This window comes from Chiloscyllium punctatum, chromosome 38, assembly GCF_047496795.1.
Source record: "Chiloscyllium punctatum isolate Juve2018m chromosome 38, sChiPun1.3, whole genome shotgun sequence".
NCBI classification, from domain to species: Eukaryota; Metazoa; Chordata; class Chondrichthyes; order Orectolobiformes; family Hemiscylliidae; genus Chiloscyllium; species Chiloscyllium punctatum.
In genome coordinates, this window is record NC_092776.1 from 58,615,178 (window position 1) to 58,629,415 (window position 14,238).

Sequence of the window (14,238 nt, forward strand, 5' to 3'; positions counted from 1 at the left end):
TAGGGTTTGGTTTAGGGTTATGGCCACAGTTAGGGTTAGGGTGAGGATTAGGGCTAGGTTTTGACCTATTGCTAGAGTTAGTGTTGCGGTTAGGGCTAGGGTTTAGGATTAGGTTTTAGGTTAGGTTTAGGATTAGGGTTAGGGTTTGGATTAGGGTTAGTGCTCTGATTAGGTTCATCGTTAGAGTTAGGTTTAGGGTTAGATATAGGATTAGGGTTAAGGTTCAGGATAGGGGTAGGGTTAGGGTCAAATTTAGGGTTTGAGCGATAGGGTTAGGATTAGGGTTAGGGTTAGGGTTACAGTTAGGGTTAAGGCTAGGTTTAGTGTTAGGAATAGGGTTAGGGTTGGTGTTAGGGTTAGAGTTAGCCTAGGATTCAGGTTAGGGTTAGGATTAGTGCTAAGGTTAGGGTTGGTGTTAGTGCTAAGGTTGGTGTTAGGGGTAGGTTTAGGTTTGGGGTTGAGGTTAGGGTTAGTGTTCGTTTTAGGATTACGGTTCAGGTCAGGGTTGGGTCTAGGGTTCGGGTAAGTGTTAGAGTGAGAGTTGGGGTTAGGGTTACGATTAGCATTGCTGTTTTGGTTAGTGTTAGCGTTAGTGTTAGCGTTAGGGTTGGGGTAGGGTTAAGGCCACGGTTTCTTTTAGGGTCTGGGTGAGGATTCAGGCCCAGTTTTGGGGTAGCACTAGGGTCAGGGTTAGGGCAATATGGTTAGGGTTAGGGATAGGGTTAGGGTTAGGGTTAGGGTTAGGGTTAGGGCGATAGGGTTAGGGTTAGGCTGATGGGGTTAGGGTTAGGGTTACGATTGGGGTTAGCATTAGTTTTAGGCGAAGGTTAGGGTTAGAATTAGGGATAGGGTTAGGTTTAAGGTTAGGGTAGGTTTAGGTCTAGGGTTAGGGTTAGGGTTAGGGTTAGGGTTATGGTTAGGGACAGGGTTTTGTTTAGGCTAGGGTTAGGATTAGGGCTTGGGTTAGAGTTAGGATTAAGTTTGAGAGTTTTTGTTAGGGTTAGCTTTAGGATTAGGGTTAGGGTTACGGGTAGGGTTAGAGTTAGCGTTTGGGTTAGGGTTAGGTTTAGGGTGATAGGTTTAGGGTTAGGGTTAGGGTTAAGTTTAGGGTTTGAATTTGTGTCAAGGAAGGAGTTAGCTGGTGTCGGCAATGTCAAACCCTGCAGCAAGATCGTTCCCATAGAAACGGTGAATGTCACCCTGCAACCTCGAGCTGGGACAAAGGCAGATTTTAATCGGATTGACTCAAACATGGATTTCTGGCACACGGACGCAAACTCCAGGAAAGGCAATGCAACAACAAATCGGGAGGTCGGGAATAGGATGGAAGTGGAACAGTTGATCCCAAGTCAGAAGGGTTAAGGATTTAGTTTGTCGCAGATTTGGCTGAAAGGAGGATGATTTTTGTATCGAGGGAAGCATTTACAATCTTGGTTAGCATGGAGTCCAGGAGAGGTGTTTCACGATTATATGGGAATGTGGTTAAGTTGGGGTGCACTGTCAGTGAGGTTTAAATGTTTCCACAGTATCAACCTTCAAAACCTCTTGTAGTTAATACCTCACTTCAGATTCCTGGTGGGATTCTGGTGCAGCCTTTATGCTGGGAGTTCAGGCCACAAAGTGGTCCCAGCACACAGTGGGTTGGGGTTGGGGTTGGGGTTGGGGTTGGGGTTATTGTTAGCGTTAGGATTAGGGTTAGGGTTGGGGTTATTGTTAGCGTTAGGATTAGGGTTAAGGTTAGGGTTGGGGTTATGGTTAGTGTTTGGGTTAGCGTTAGAGTTAGGATTAAGTTTAGGGTTGGGGTTAGGTTTTAGTCTTGGATAAGGGTTAGGGTAAGGGTTTAGGTTTAGCATTTGGTTTAGGGTTAAGATTTGTGTTATTGGAGGAGATAGGCTTAGTGTTAGGATTAGGTTTAGGGTTGGGTTAGGTTTAGCTTTAGGGTTAGGGATTGAGCGATGGGGTTAGGGTTAGTGTTGGAGTTCAGGTGAGGGTTAGGATTGGGATTAGGGTTAGGGTTTGGGTTCGGGTAAGGGTTAGGTATGGGGTTTGTGGTAGGCTTAGTGTTAGGGCTAAGATTTAGTTTAGGGTTAAAGTTAGGGTTAGGGTTAGGTTAGGGTAGTATTAGGGTTAGGGCTAGGATTAGGGTTTGGGTTAGGTTTCGGGATAGGTTTAAGGCTTGGGCTAGTGTTAATGTTAAGGTTCAGGTTTGGGTTAGGGTTAGGGTTAGAGTTAGGGTTAGCGTTAGGGTTAGCATTATGTTTAGGGTTAGGGTTCAGGTTAGGGTTAGCTTCAGGTTAGGGTTAGGGTTAGGGTTAGATTTAGGGTTAGGTTTAGCTTTCGGGTTTGTGTTATTGAAGGAATTAGCTGGTGTCGGCAATGTCAGACCCTGCAGCAAGATCGTTCCCATAGAAACGGTGAACGTCACCCTGCAACCTCGAGCTGGGACAAAGGCAGATTTTGATTGGCTGAGTCAAACATGGATTTCTGGCACACGGACAAAAATCTCCAGGAAAGGCAACGCTCCAACAGATCGGGATGTCGGGAAAAGGATTGAAATGGAACAGTTGATCGCATGTCAGAAGTGTTAGGGATTTATTTTGTAGCAGGTTTGGCAGAGTGGACTTCTTTATAGAGAGAAGCATATACAATCTTGGTTCACATGCAATAGGTTTAGGGTTAGGGGGTTAAGGTTAGGGTTTGGGTTTGTGTTATTGAAGGAGATAGGCTTAGTTTTAGGGTTAGGGTTAGGGTTAGGCTTAGCTTTAGGGTTAGTGTTCGGGATTGAGCTAGAGTTAGGGTTATTGTCGGAGTTCGGGTTAGAGTTAGTGTTAAGGTTAGGGTTCTGGTACAATGTTTATACTGGGAGTTCAGGCCACAAAGTGGTCCCGGCAGATAGTGAATTAACAGGTCCTGAAACATGATGTAGATTCAAGGAGCATTACCCCGGTGTGAAATTTTCTGAAGATGCAGCATACCTCGGAAGAGATGGACATCTGGCACAGCTCTGGGAACGCAATATTGGGACAGTGCTTAATGAATCCGATAGAATAACGAGATAGATACAGGAAAGAGCCCCCCTCCCCACACCCACCCCCCGCCCCTGGTTGGGACATCTAGAAATGGGGCACATTTTAAAAATAGCAGGATGTCATTTAAGACTGACACGAGAAGGTCATTTTTTGAACTGAAGTTTTTTAATAACGCAAAGATTGGGGGAACCACGGACAATGAGGAGGATTTCCAGATGATACAGCAAGACAGGCTGGAGACATGGTCAGAGAAATGGCAGATGGAATTTAATTTAGACAAACACGAGATGACATAGTTTTGAAGATTTAGCTCAGGAAGGAAGTACACAGTAAAAGGAAGGACCCTTAGTAGCATCAACATATAGAGGGATCTAGTGCACGGGTCCACAGTTTCCTGAAAATGGCAACAGGCGTGGATAAGGTGGTCAAGAAAGCAAAATGCATGCTTGCCTTCATTGTTTGGGGCAGGGAGTGTAAAAATTGGCAAGTCATGTTGTCACTGTGTAGAAATTTAGTTAGACCATAGTTGGAATATTTTGTTCAATTCGGGTCACCACAATGTGGGGGCTATGGGGAAGCTACAGAAATGGTTTACCAGGGTGTTATCTGGTTTGGAGGGTATTAGCTATGAGGCGAGATTGGACGGACTTGGCTTATTTTCACTTGAACTTCAAATGATGAGGGTTGTCCTGACAGAAGTTTCCAAAGTTATGAGAGACATGGATAGTCAGAGTCTTTCTTCCCAGGGTAGAAATGTCAATTACGATGGGATGTAGGTTTAGGGTAAAAGGAGGCAGGTTTATTACACAGAGGGTGGTAAGTGCCTGGAATGTGCTGCCAGACCAGATGGTGGAGTTGGGTACAATAACAATGTTTAATAGAATCTCAACAGAAACACAAGTAGACAGGGAACAGAGAGATGCAGACCAAGCGAAGGTTTTTAGTGTTAGGTAGGTATCATGTGTTGTTACAGTCTTGGTAAATGTAGAACCTGTTCCTGTGCTACACTGTTCTTTGCTCTTTGTTGTGAATCTCTGGAATTCTCCGTCCTAGAGAGTGATGGAAGCTCAGTCTTTGTAGTATTTCCAAAGCAGAGATTGACAAATTTCTGATCTCCAGTGCTTTCAAGGGTCGTGGGAATATTCTGGGTAAAAGACATTGAAGTGTTCCATCAGCCACAATTGCAGGCCCGACAGGCTAAGTAGTCAATTCCTGCTGCTATGTAGAAGTCTGCACTCCCCAAGGAAGCTGTCCATGTATGTTCATTGATCATTGTAACACTGGCGAGATGAAATCTAGTGTGTGTACTACAAAGTATTGCTGATCAGACTGCTGTCCATAAATTCCTGGTTCATACAAACACTGTTCATAATTGCTCATTGCTGACTATGTATTCCCAAGGACGAACAGAGCACACAATCATTCTGCAGCCTCTGACATATTGACATATCTGAAGCTTATCTTGACACATGTCAATATGTGCAGCACTGATTGAAGGTGTCTTGGTGTATAATTCATTCTCTCTCAAACCCTTTCCAGCACAAGTTTAACTGTACACAGAGAGAATAGAGTTAGTGACAGTAACAAGTCACAGGGCACAGTTCAGATGGTCAATGAGTCACAAGTTGAGGTCAGGTGAGTCAAGCACAGATCAGGAAGCAATAAAGAACAACTTGCACTTATATCGCACTTTTTTTTTAAACTAAGGACATCTCAAAGCCACTGAATGAAGCATGGCATTTGCACACACAGTCCAATTGCCCAACTCACAAACACAGAAACAGACAAAAACAAAAATTGCTGGAGAAACTCAGCAGATTCTGGCAATATCTGCAGAGAGAGAGAAAGCAGAGTCAACATTTCAGGTCCAGTAACCTGTTCTGATGAAGAGTCACTGGATTCAAAACACTAACTCTGTTTTCTTTCTCCGCAGATACTGACAGAACCTGCTGAGTTTCTCCGGCGATTTCCGGTTTTGTCTCAGATCTCCAGTATCCGCAGTTCTTTGTTTTTTTGTTTAAGACAGAAGCAGACAAAATCAGGGCCCTACAAGCCCGCTCCAACATTCAATATGATCATGGCTGATCATCCTTATTCCTGTTTTCTCTCCGTACCCTTTGACCCCTAAGAACTTTATTTAAATCAATCTTGGAAACATTCAATGTATGGGCTCAAACATTTTCTGGGGTAGCAAATTCCACAGATTCACCTCTGTCTGACTGAAGATATTTCTCCTCACCTCAGTTCTCAATGACTTACCCCATATCCTTAGACTATGAACCCTGTTCTGGATCACTGGTCATCAGGGATGACAGAATAACAATGATCACTATCTTAGTGATGCTAATTGAGGAGTAAATATTGATCAGACATAAAGATGCAGTCCTCACCCTATTCTTCTTTGAAATAGGATCCTCGACATCCCTCAAGCAGGTTGATCTGGCCTTGGTGTAATATTTCATCCACACAGCGCAGTTTCCTTCGGTTTTGCACTGAAGTGTCACAGGAGTATCTAGAGCAGGACTTGAACTGTCTGACGCAAAGACAAGAGTGCTACCCACTGAGGTACGGTTTCCACCTGAAGGAGGATCAGAGATGATGCCTGTAGGGTCCTGCTGGGTCAGACATTTGGCAGCAAGACCCAGTGTGCTTTGGAAACTACAGTATTTCCTACTACAGCCCTGGTTTGAAATTGGGCCAAGTTTTTACATTTTGAAAGGGTTCAATAGGATAGATCAGGAGTCAAAGCATTTTTCTTTCCCAGGGCTCCCCCTCACAGTTTCTCGGAGCAACTTTCTACAGTGTTGGGTTCTCTTTTTCTTCTTACCAACTCACTTAGCAGCAACGCCTTCTGTATTTGTGTTAACACATTGGGAGTTTGAACTCACACAGAAGCAGAACCTGAATGAATCATCGATATCCTCGATAACAATCATCGATATCCTCGATAACAATCAATTTTCAGTTAAACTCAGAGTTACAACATAGAGTCATACAGCACAGAAACAGACCCTTCGGCCCAACCAGTCCATGCCAAACCTAATCCCAAACTAAACTAGTCGCATCTGCCTGCTCCTGGCCTGTGTCCCTTCAAACTTTTCCTGTACATGTACCTATCCAAATATAAGGAAAATTTTACTTTCCTGGACTGTACACTATTTAAAGTAGGCTCACTGCCTTTATTCCTGATGAAGGGCTTTTGCCCAAAACGTCGATTTCGCTGCTCGTTGGATGCTGCCTGAACTGCTGTGCTCTTCCAGCACCACTAATCCAGTATTTGCTTTCCAGCATCTGCAGTCATTGTTTTTACCTCTACTATTTAAAGTGATGCAAGGTCACAAGTTCACAAAACATAGTTTTTTCAAAATAACTGACAAACACTTCCACAAGAAGAAAGCCATCACCCTAAACACATCTTCCAGAGACCTCAGAGCTCATTGCACATGTGAGAAACTAAAACTTTTTAACCAAACAGTTACAACCCTATTTATTGCATCTCAGATGACAACCCCTGATATAAATTTAACAACTGACAATGGTAGTTGCAATAGGATCTACTATGTCTTTAGAAGCTTCTGCCCCAGCACAGCCCTACACTAGAGATTCCATATTCATTTGCAAGAAATTGATGACTTCAGTGATTTCAAGCTTCCTTTGATCCCGGTTAGCTGAGCATTCTTTCGTTCTTGGGTTTACCATTTTTTTTCCCAATTTTGAAGCCTCCTTATTCCTCCCACTATTACTTGCAACACCTTTCTTCCCTTCTCTGCCTCCCCCACCCCACCTAGGCCCCCATATCCTCTGTCATAACCCTCCTCTAGCTGATGCCTGTAACCTGCTCCTCCCGCTCGGGATAAACAGGATCAAGTCGGCTTTTCCTTCTCGTTGGTTCTGTCAACCCGTTGCTGATTCGGTTTGGCAGATTTGTCCTTCAGTGTGATCAGCAGTGCGGACACTATAAGTGATGGACATTGAAGTCTCTCACTCAGGCTACATCATGTACTCTAACTAGTGTTCGTCCAGATCATATCAGTAGCTCATATCCGGTTTAATATAGAAATACTGGAAGAATATTTATGTGAGGCTGTGAGGTTGACACAATGGAAGCATTTAGGAAGGACATGCAATGGCCTAGTGATATTATCACTAGACTATTAATCCAGCGACCCTGGCAATATTCTGAGGACTTGGATCAAATCCCACCATGGTAGATGGTATAACTTGAATTCAATAAATATCTTGACCACAAATCCATTGTAGATTATCAGGAAAAACCTACCTGTTTCACTAATGTCCTTTAGGGAACAAAACTGCCATCCTTACTTGGTCTGGCCTACCTGTGACTTCCAACCCACAGCAATGTGGTCAACACTTAACTGCCCTCTGGGAAATTAGAGATGGGCAATAAATGGTGGCCTGGCCAGTATCACCCATATCCTGTGAATGAATAAAAGGAAAATAAGCAGCACTGCTTTTTCCAAGTGGTATACAACATAGAGGTGGACTGAGTTATAGCAATTAGAGGGAGGGTCCCTTGCCCATATTGTTCATGAGGTTTCATGGAATCTGGATTCACTATTAAGCAACCTCACAGCAACTCCCTCCTGACTGTACATCCCTGTGTCACAGCCTCTGGTTGGTCCTTCATGCTGGATGGAGATTAAGAGATGCTCAGAGATGATGATGGTGTTGTCTGGGACATTTGTTTCAGGCTCGTCTGGTGAGTGCTTTATATTAGGCTGTTGTTTCACTAGTTTCTGTGACAGCTCTCCCATTTTTGGAACAAGCCCCAGATTTTAATGATTTAACTGGGCTCTGTCTGTTCACCTTTTGCGTTTCCAGCACCTCAGCCAATGCCAGGAGGGCTAAAGTGTGGATGGTCTAGATGAGATTTCATTTTGGTGTTTATCACCTCCTGTTTGGCTGTCTGTGAGAATTCCTTAATGTGATTGGCTGTTTGGTGGAGATTACTGCAATTCCATGCTAGGAATTTGCATTACATTAGGATTACATCATGATCAATTGCACATCAATGGAGTTAAAATTCTCGTCACAGGTGTCTTGTGATCTTTCAGCAAGACTTCCGTAAGTCAATACTTTGAAAATCCAAAGCAATCTCTCTCTCTCTCTCTCTCTCTCTCTCAGAACCTGGGTTAACATCAATTTCCTCTGAATACTTCTTTGTTTACAACCCTTTCAGTTGATTCAAACCCTATAATTTTATTGTGCTTCTGAATTCTTTTTCCTTTGAATGAGTTTTTGGAGACTACTTTAAGGAAAAGAATGGTTTGCTATTCTGCACTCACCTTCAGTTCTTTCCCCTTGTTTCAAGTAAGGTGTTGGACTTAGTTTTCAGCTTGATGCAGATAAACATTGAAAGAACATTTTGCATTTATCCAGTGCTCTTATAGCAACAGGATGCCCCAAAGCACCCATCTGGTTCACTAATGTCCTGTCGGGAAAACAATCTGCCGTCCTTACCAGGTCCAACCCAGTCCAGACCCTCAGTTGACTCTTAACTGCCCTCTGAAATGGAGCCATTCAATTCAAGGACAGTTATGGATGAGTAACAAATGCCAATGTTTTCAAAGACACATACATCCCATATAAGAATGGAAAAATAGCTGGAGCAAAATTAAGGATGTTTGAAGTGTAGTCTTTGCTGGAAGTGGAAAACATGATGGTCTATTTGTGTACAGCAAGTTCCCACAAACATAACAGAGACAATCATGAGAAGTGCTGTGTTTACTGACAATGCAAGAGTGATAAATGTATCCCAGACACTAGAGAGACCTCTTCTCCCCTCCTTCAAATAATGGCCATGTTATTTCATTTAAACACTTCCCCTAAAAGGCACAATGTCCAGCAGTATGGAACACCCTGGATGCTGCATTGCTGTGACAGCCAGGAATACACACGATTTCTGGGGTGCAACTTCAACAAATAGCCTTCAGGCTCCACAATGAGAGATTCACTAATGAAGGCAAGATCTCATTTTCCCTCATTCTTGCTCACAGCAGCACTGTTCCAGGTAATAGCATCTGCAATCAACGTCCTCAGCTCCTTGCTGAATCTCTGCCTGCAAAGGTAATGACAACAATTTGTTTCAGCTGCCTGGAGACTGTGAGCTTTGGGACTTAATATTGGAAATGAGTCATTGCCTGCAATTGGAATTAAAGTCTGTGTTATGCATGTGTTGGCAGCAAATTATGTGTTGACTGTTAAGAAAAATTATGCAGTGATATCAATAAGAAAGGGCAAGATAGAGTGCAATGGAAGCTTAGTTATACAAAACGCATGGAGTTAAAATAGAATTCATATAGTGGGTGTATTGGTACCAGCACATTTTAAATATAAACAGCCCATTGTGTACTGCATGAATTTTAAAGAGTCTCGTGATCAGAGTTCTATGTTAATCACCATAATGCATAAATCTGTCTCACGGAATATTTAATCTCTTCAAGAGATTCACTGTCAGCAAATTGCAAGTCCAACCGGAAAGGAGGTATTGCTGAGAATGGTTCTGGAGAATGATTTGAGGCCAGTCAATGAAGAGGAAAGCAATTCGGAGAACTGCGATCATACCATGACGCAGGCAGGCAAAAGTAGTCAGTTGAGGGAGGGCCATTGAAAATTCATTGCGAATGAATCTGGCCAGGCTAGATTTGAGTCAAAGATTGGTAATCAAAACAGTAAGGAAACAATGGGGTCACTTTTAAAGAGTTGGTTCAGTTAAAGTTAAGGTACATTCCCATCAGGATAAAAGTCAGGGCGAAGACACTCAGAGCTCCATGAATGATGAGACAGCTAGCAATTGGGTGAAGCTAAAACAAAGTATCAATGTCAGGTGGATGATACAATTGAGAACCAGACAGAATATAGAAGGTTCAAAGTGGAAAAGACTTGAAAAAAATCACAAATAAGAGAAGCAAAGAGAGATTATGAGAAGAGCTAGGCAGCTAATAAAGAGAATCTGGAAATTATTTATAGGCATACAAGCAGTAGAAGGGTAGTTGAAGAATATTAAGATTGATATGGCTCTCAAAGAGAATTTATGCATGGTTTTAATTAATAAAGAGGTTAATAAGGTTAGATAGGATGACTGTGCATAAAATTAATAAACCATCAGAAACAGATGCAATCCATCAAAGGGTGAGAGGGAAGTGAGATAGCAAATTGCAGAAATATGGCCATAACCTTCTAGACATCCTTTAGAGTGAGAGGACTGGTGAATTGTTAAACCCTTCATCAAAATGTATCTGAGGATAATCCCAGCAGCTCCAAGTCAGCCAGCTGAACATCAGTGGTGAACAATCTGTTAGAAAGAATAATTCAGAACAAAATTAGCAGACACTTGGACAAATATGAGTTAACTAGGGAAAGCCAACATAAATTTGCCAAGGGAATGTTGTGTGTAACTATCTTGCTTGAGTCTTATGCAGAGGTAACAAAGAGAGTCGATGAGGGTAATGTTGTTACTGTAATGCACACAGACTTCCACCATGCATTTGATAAAGTGCCAGAGGATTATTTTGACCGCAAAGCTAGAGTCCATGATATGAAAGGGACAGCGTCAATGTAATATGAAATTAGCTGAGTAACAGGAAACAGACATTTCTGGTGAAATGTTGTCTATCAGAACACAGGGAGGTTTCTCTTGGAGTCCCCAGGGGTCAGTATTGGGTCCACTGTTTTTTCTTATTCTACATTAATTATACAGACTTGTGCATATGAGGCATGAGTTTAAACTGTTCAGTAAAGTTTTAAATAGAGGCAAATAGATTTAGTTCGGTTCTGCAATTTTTTTTTAGGAAGGTCAGAAAGTTGTTTTGGATTGGGGACCTAAATACATCAGTTCCAAGAAAGCATGTGACTGCACTACAGTGTCTCAGAAACCCCTGTACTGTTAAGGATTAAATGTTTATACAGGAGGGTTTATGATAGGCAGGGTGTTATGAAGATGTGGGTGAACTATATCTTTTAAAGAGAGTGAAAAGCTAGCAGTGACAGCACCAAATGTTCCCAATAAGACACAATGTCACATATGCTCCAGCTATTGGAAGCAACAAAAAACAGATTCGATTTAGGTCAATCAAATAAACTATTTCCCCAGAAAATACTAATTTCCAATCAAGTTTGAATTGAATATATTGCCAATCTCAAAAGCCAATAACACAATCCGATGCTCTGGGGTATGAGACCAGGGAAAATTGAACAGTTGGGAGGAGAACCGTCAAGCCCCAGCATCTCGAGACTGCCAAAACATAGCTCTCCTAAAGATACCTTTATTGATCAGTAACCTGTGAAGCAGAAATCCCTAAGAATAAGAAACGAGGACACAGGGTGATCCAAATAGAAGAACCAAAAGCTGCCTGGTTTTTAGATAAGAATTGTTGTTTTGTAAATCTTAATTGGGAGTTTGAACAGACTAATATTATAGAAGGGAAGGTAAAAGATAGGTTAGAGCAAGAACTTGTACATAGTTGTTAGTTAATTATTCGCTGTTATACTTTAAGAAATAAAGTTTTTAATTTTTACTTTAACTAGTTCTTGGCCACTCAAATTTTTACAGATTACTACACAGGATAAATATTTTCTGTGTTGCTGGTTTTAAATTAAGCAGGAGGGTTTTCTCCATGTCGTAACAAGGGTAAACACATTAAGGCAATTAGATTGCATTTCAAAAAAGTAGATTCAAAGTTTTAGCTGAGATGAACACAGAGTTCATTTTGGAAGATAGAATAGTTTGACTGAACTGGAGGAATCATTCATCCCAAGCAAAGTAGTTTCTCGACAGTGGAGTTTGCTGGGATGATAATCAACATGGAAATACATCTTTCCCTGTCACATCCCAAGAGGAGTACACAGGCGTTCAGGTGGCCTCTGTCTTTCTTCCAACTTTCCAAGACCAGTACATTATCTTTTCATCATTTGCCAAAGGGTTGTCAGTGCTGACAGTGTATTTCTGTTTCAGCAATTGCGACATTTCAGGTCAGGAATTGAACATCCTCAGAGCACACATTATACAAACGCATGGACATCAGAGGCTTCATGCCAAGTTTAAGCTTCCTTTTTGCCGCAGGTTTGAGATGTAACTGAACTAAAGCAGGTTAGCATTGCAGGTGAATTCATCAGGCAGCAGTCACACATGAAGAGTACATCAATCATTCCAATGAGAATAACTTCCATTTCCTTGGCATTGGAAATTTTAATTCCATCTCTGAGAAAATCCCATTTCTGGCTCGGATATAAATCATTTCCACTCTAACCGTTAAACAGCTGATTTCCAGGTTTCGGGGCTTTAGCATTACCTGGACATGGAATTAAAACAATCTGCTCGAGCTGAAAAACAAAGACTCCACGCGACGCAGTCATTGTGTAAACTGTAAACACTGGCAAGTAACAGCAGTCATTGATAACAGCTCAGCTGTCACATTCTCTCCATCAAACCTGCTCCTCCAGCAAACATAGCCTCAGACTGAAGATTAAATCTGTCCAGTCTGTTTGGCACACTATATGGGGCGATGTAACTCAACCAGAATTGAAGGGGTCAATGTTCCAATTTAATGTTTCTGGTGCAGATCTTCACATGATGGAATGTGATATCAGCAATGTGAATGCAGAGCTCAGTGCATCTAATAGCTAGTCCAGATGGTCATCAGTCCATTCACATTATTAGCTGCTGAAGGCTGTCCAACATGAACCTGGCCTTGCTGTTTCTGGACATCAACTCACACCATTCACCTGAATTCTGGCCAACACCACTGACGCATACACACTAATGAAAAAAAACAAGTAAAATTAAAAAAAAATAAAATCAGCAAGGACAGATCACTGATTTCACCAATAATCCTACTTATTTTCCAATGTGATGGCTTGGCAGAATATCAATGAGTACAAGTAATGAACTAAAACAAAGATCAAGGTTTTTATTTCACATAAAGCAATGAATGTCTGTAAACTGTCAATCAAACGGGCTGCTTTGTCCTGGATGGTGTCAAGCTTCTTGAGTGTTGTTGGGGCTGCACCCATCCAGGCAAGTGGGGAGTATTCCATCACACTCCTGACTTGTACCTTGTCAATGGTAGACAGGCTTTGGGGAGTCAGGAGGTGAGTTACTCGTCACAGTATTCCTAGCGTCTGACCTGCCCTTGTAGCCACTGTGTTTTTGTGTGACTAGTCCAGTTGAGGTTCTGGTCAATGATAACCCCTAGGACGTTGATAGTGGTGGATGCAGTGATGGTAACATGCTCAAGGGCAGAGATAAGATTGTCTCTTATTGATGATGGTCATAGCCTAGAATTCCTATGCGTGAATGTAACTTGCTATTTCTCAGCCCAAGCCTGGATATTGTCCAAGGACTGCTTCAGTGTCTGCGGAAACGAAAACAGAACTTGCTTGGAAAGCTCAGCAGGTCTGGCACGATCTATGGAGAGAAATCAGAGTTAATGTTTTGGGTTGAGTGACCTTTCCTCAGAATTCAGAGACCTGTATATATACAGCGTCTCCCACTCTGCCTTCATCAATCTTCTTTGTCACCTCTTCAAAAACCTCAAGTTAGTCAGAGACAATTTCCCATGCACAAAGCCATGCTGACTAACCCTAATCAGTCCTTGACCTTCCAAATGCATGCAAGTTCTGTCCCTCAGAATCCCCTCCAACATCTTACCCACCACTGATGTCAGGCTCACCAGTCTAGAGTTCCCTGACTTTTCCTTAACACCTTTCTTAAATAATTGCACCACATTAGCCACCCTCCAATCTTCTGGCACCACACCTGTGCTTATCAATGATACAAATATCTCAACAAGGAGCCCAGCAATCTCTTCCCTCGCTTCCCACTGAGTTCTGGGAAGTACCTGATCAGGTCCCGATAATTTGTCCAGATTTACATGTTTTAAGATCTTCAGTATATCTTTTTCTGTAATATGGACACTTTTCAAGACATCAATATTTATTTCCTCAAGATCCCTGGCTTCCCTGTCCTTCTTCACAGTAAATACTGACACTAAATACTTGTTTAGTATCTCACCCATCTCCTGTAGTTCCATAATTAGATGACCGTGCTGCTCTTTAAGGGGCCCTATTCTCTCCCTAGTGACTCTTTTACCCTGAATATATTTATAGAATCTCTTTGGGATTCTCCTGGACTCTATTTGCCGAGGTTATCTCATGTCTCCTTTTTTGCCCTCCTGACTTCCCCCTACAA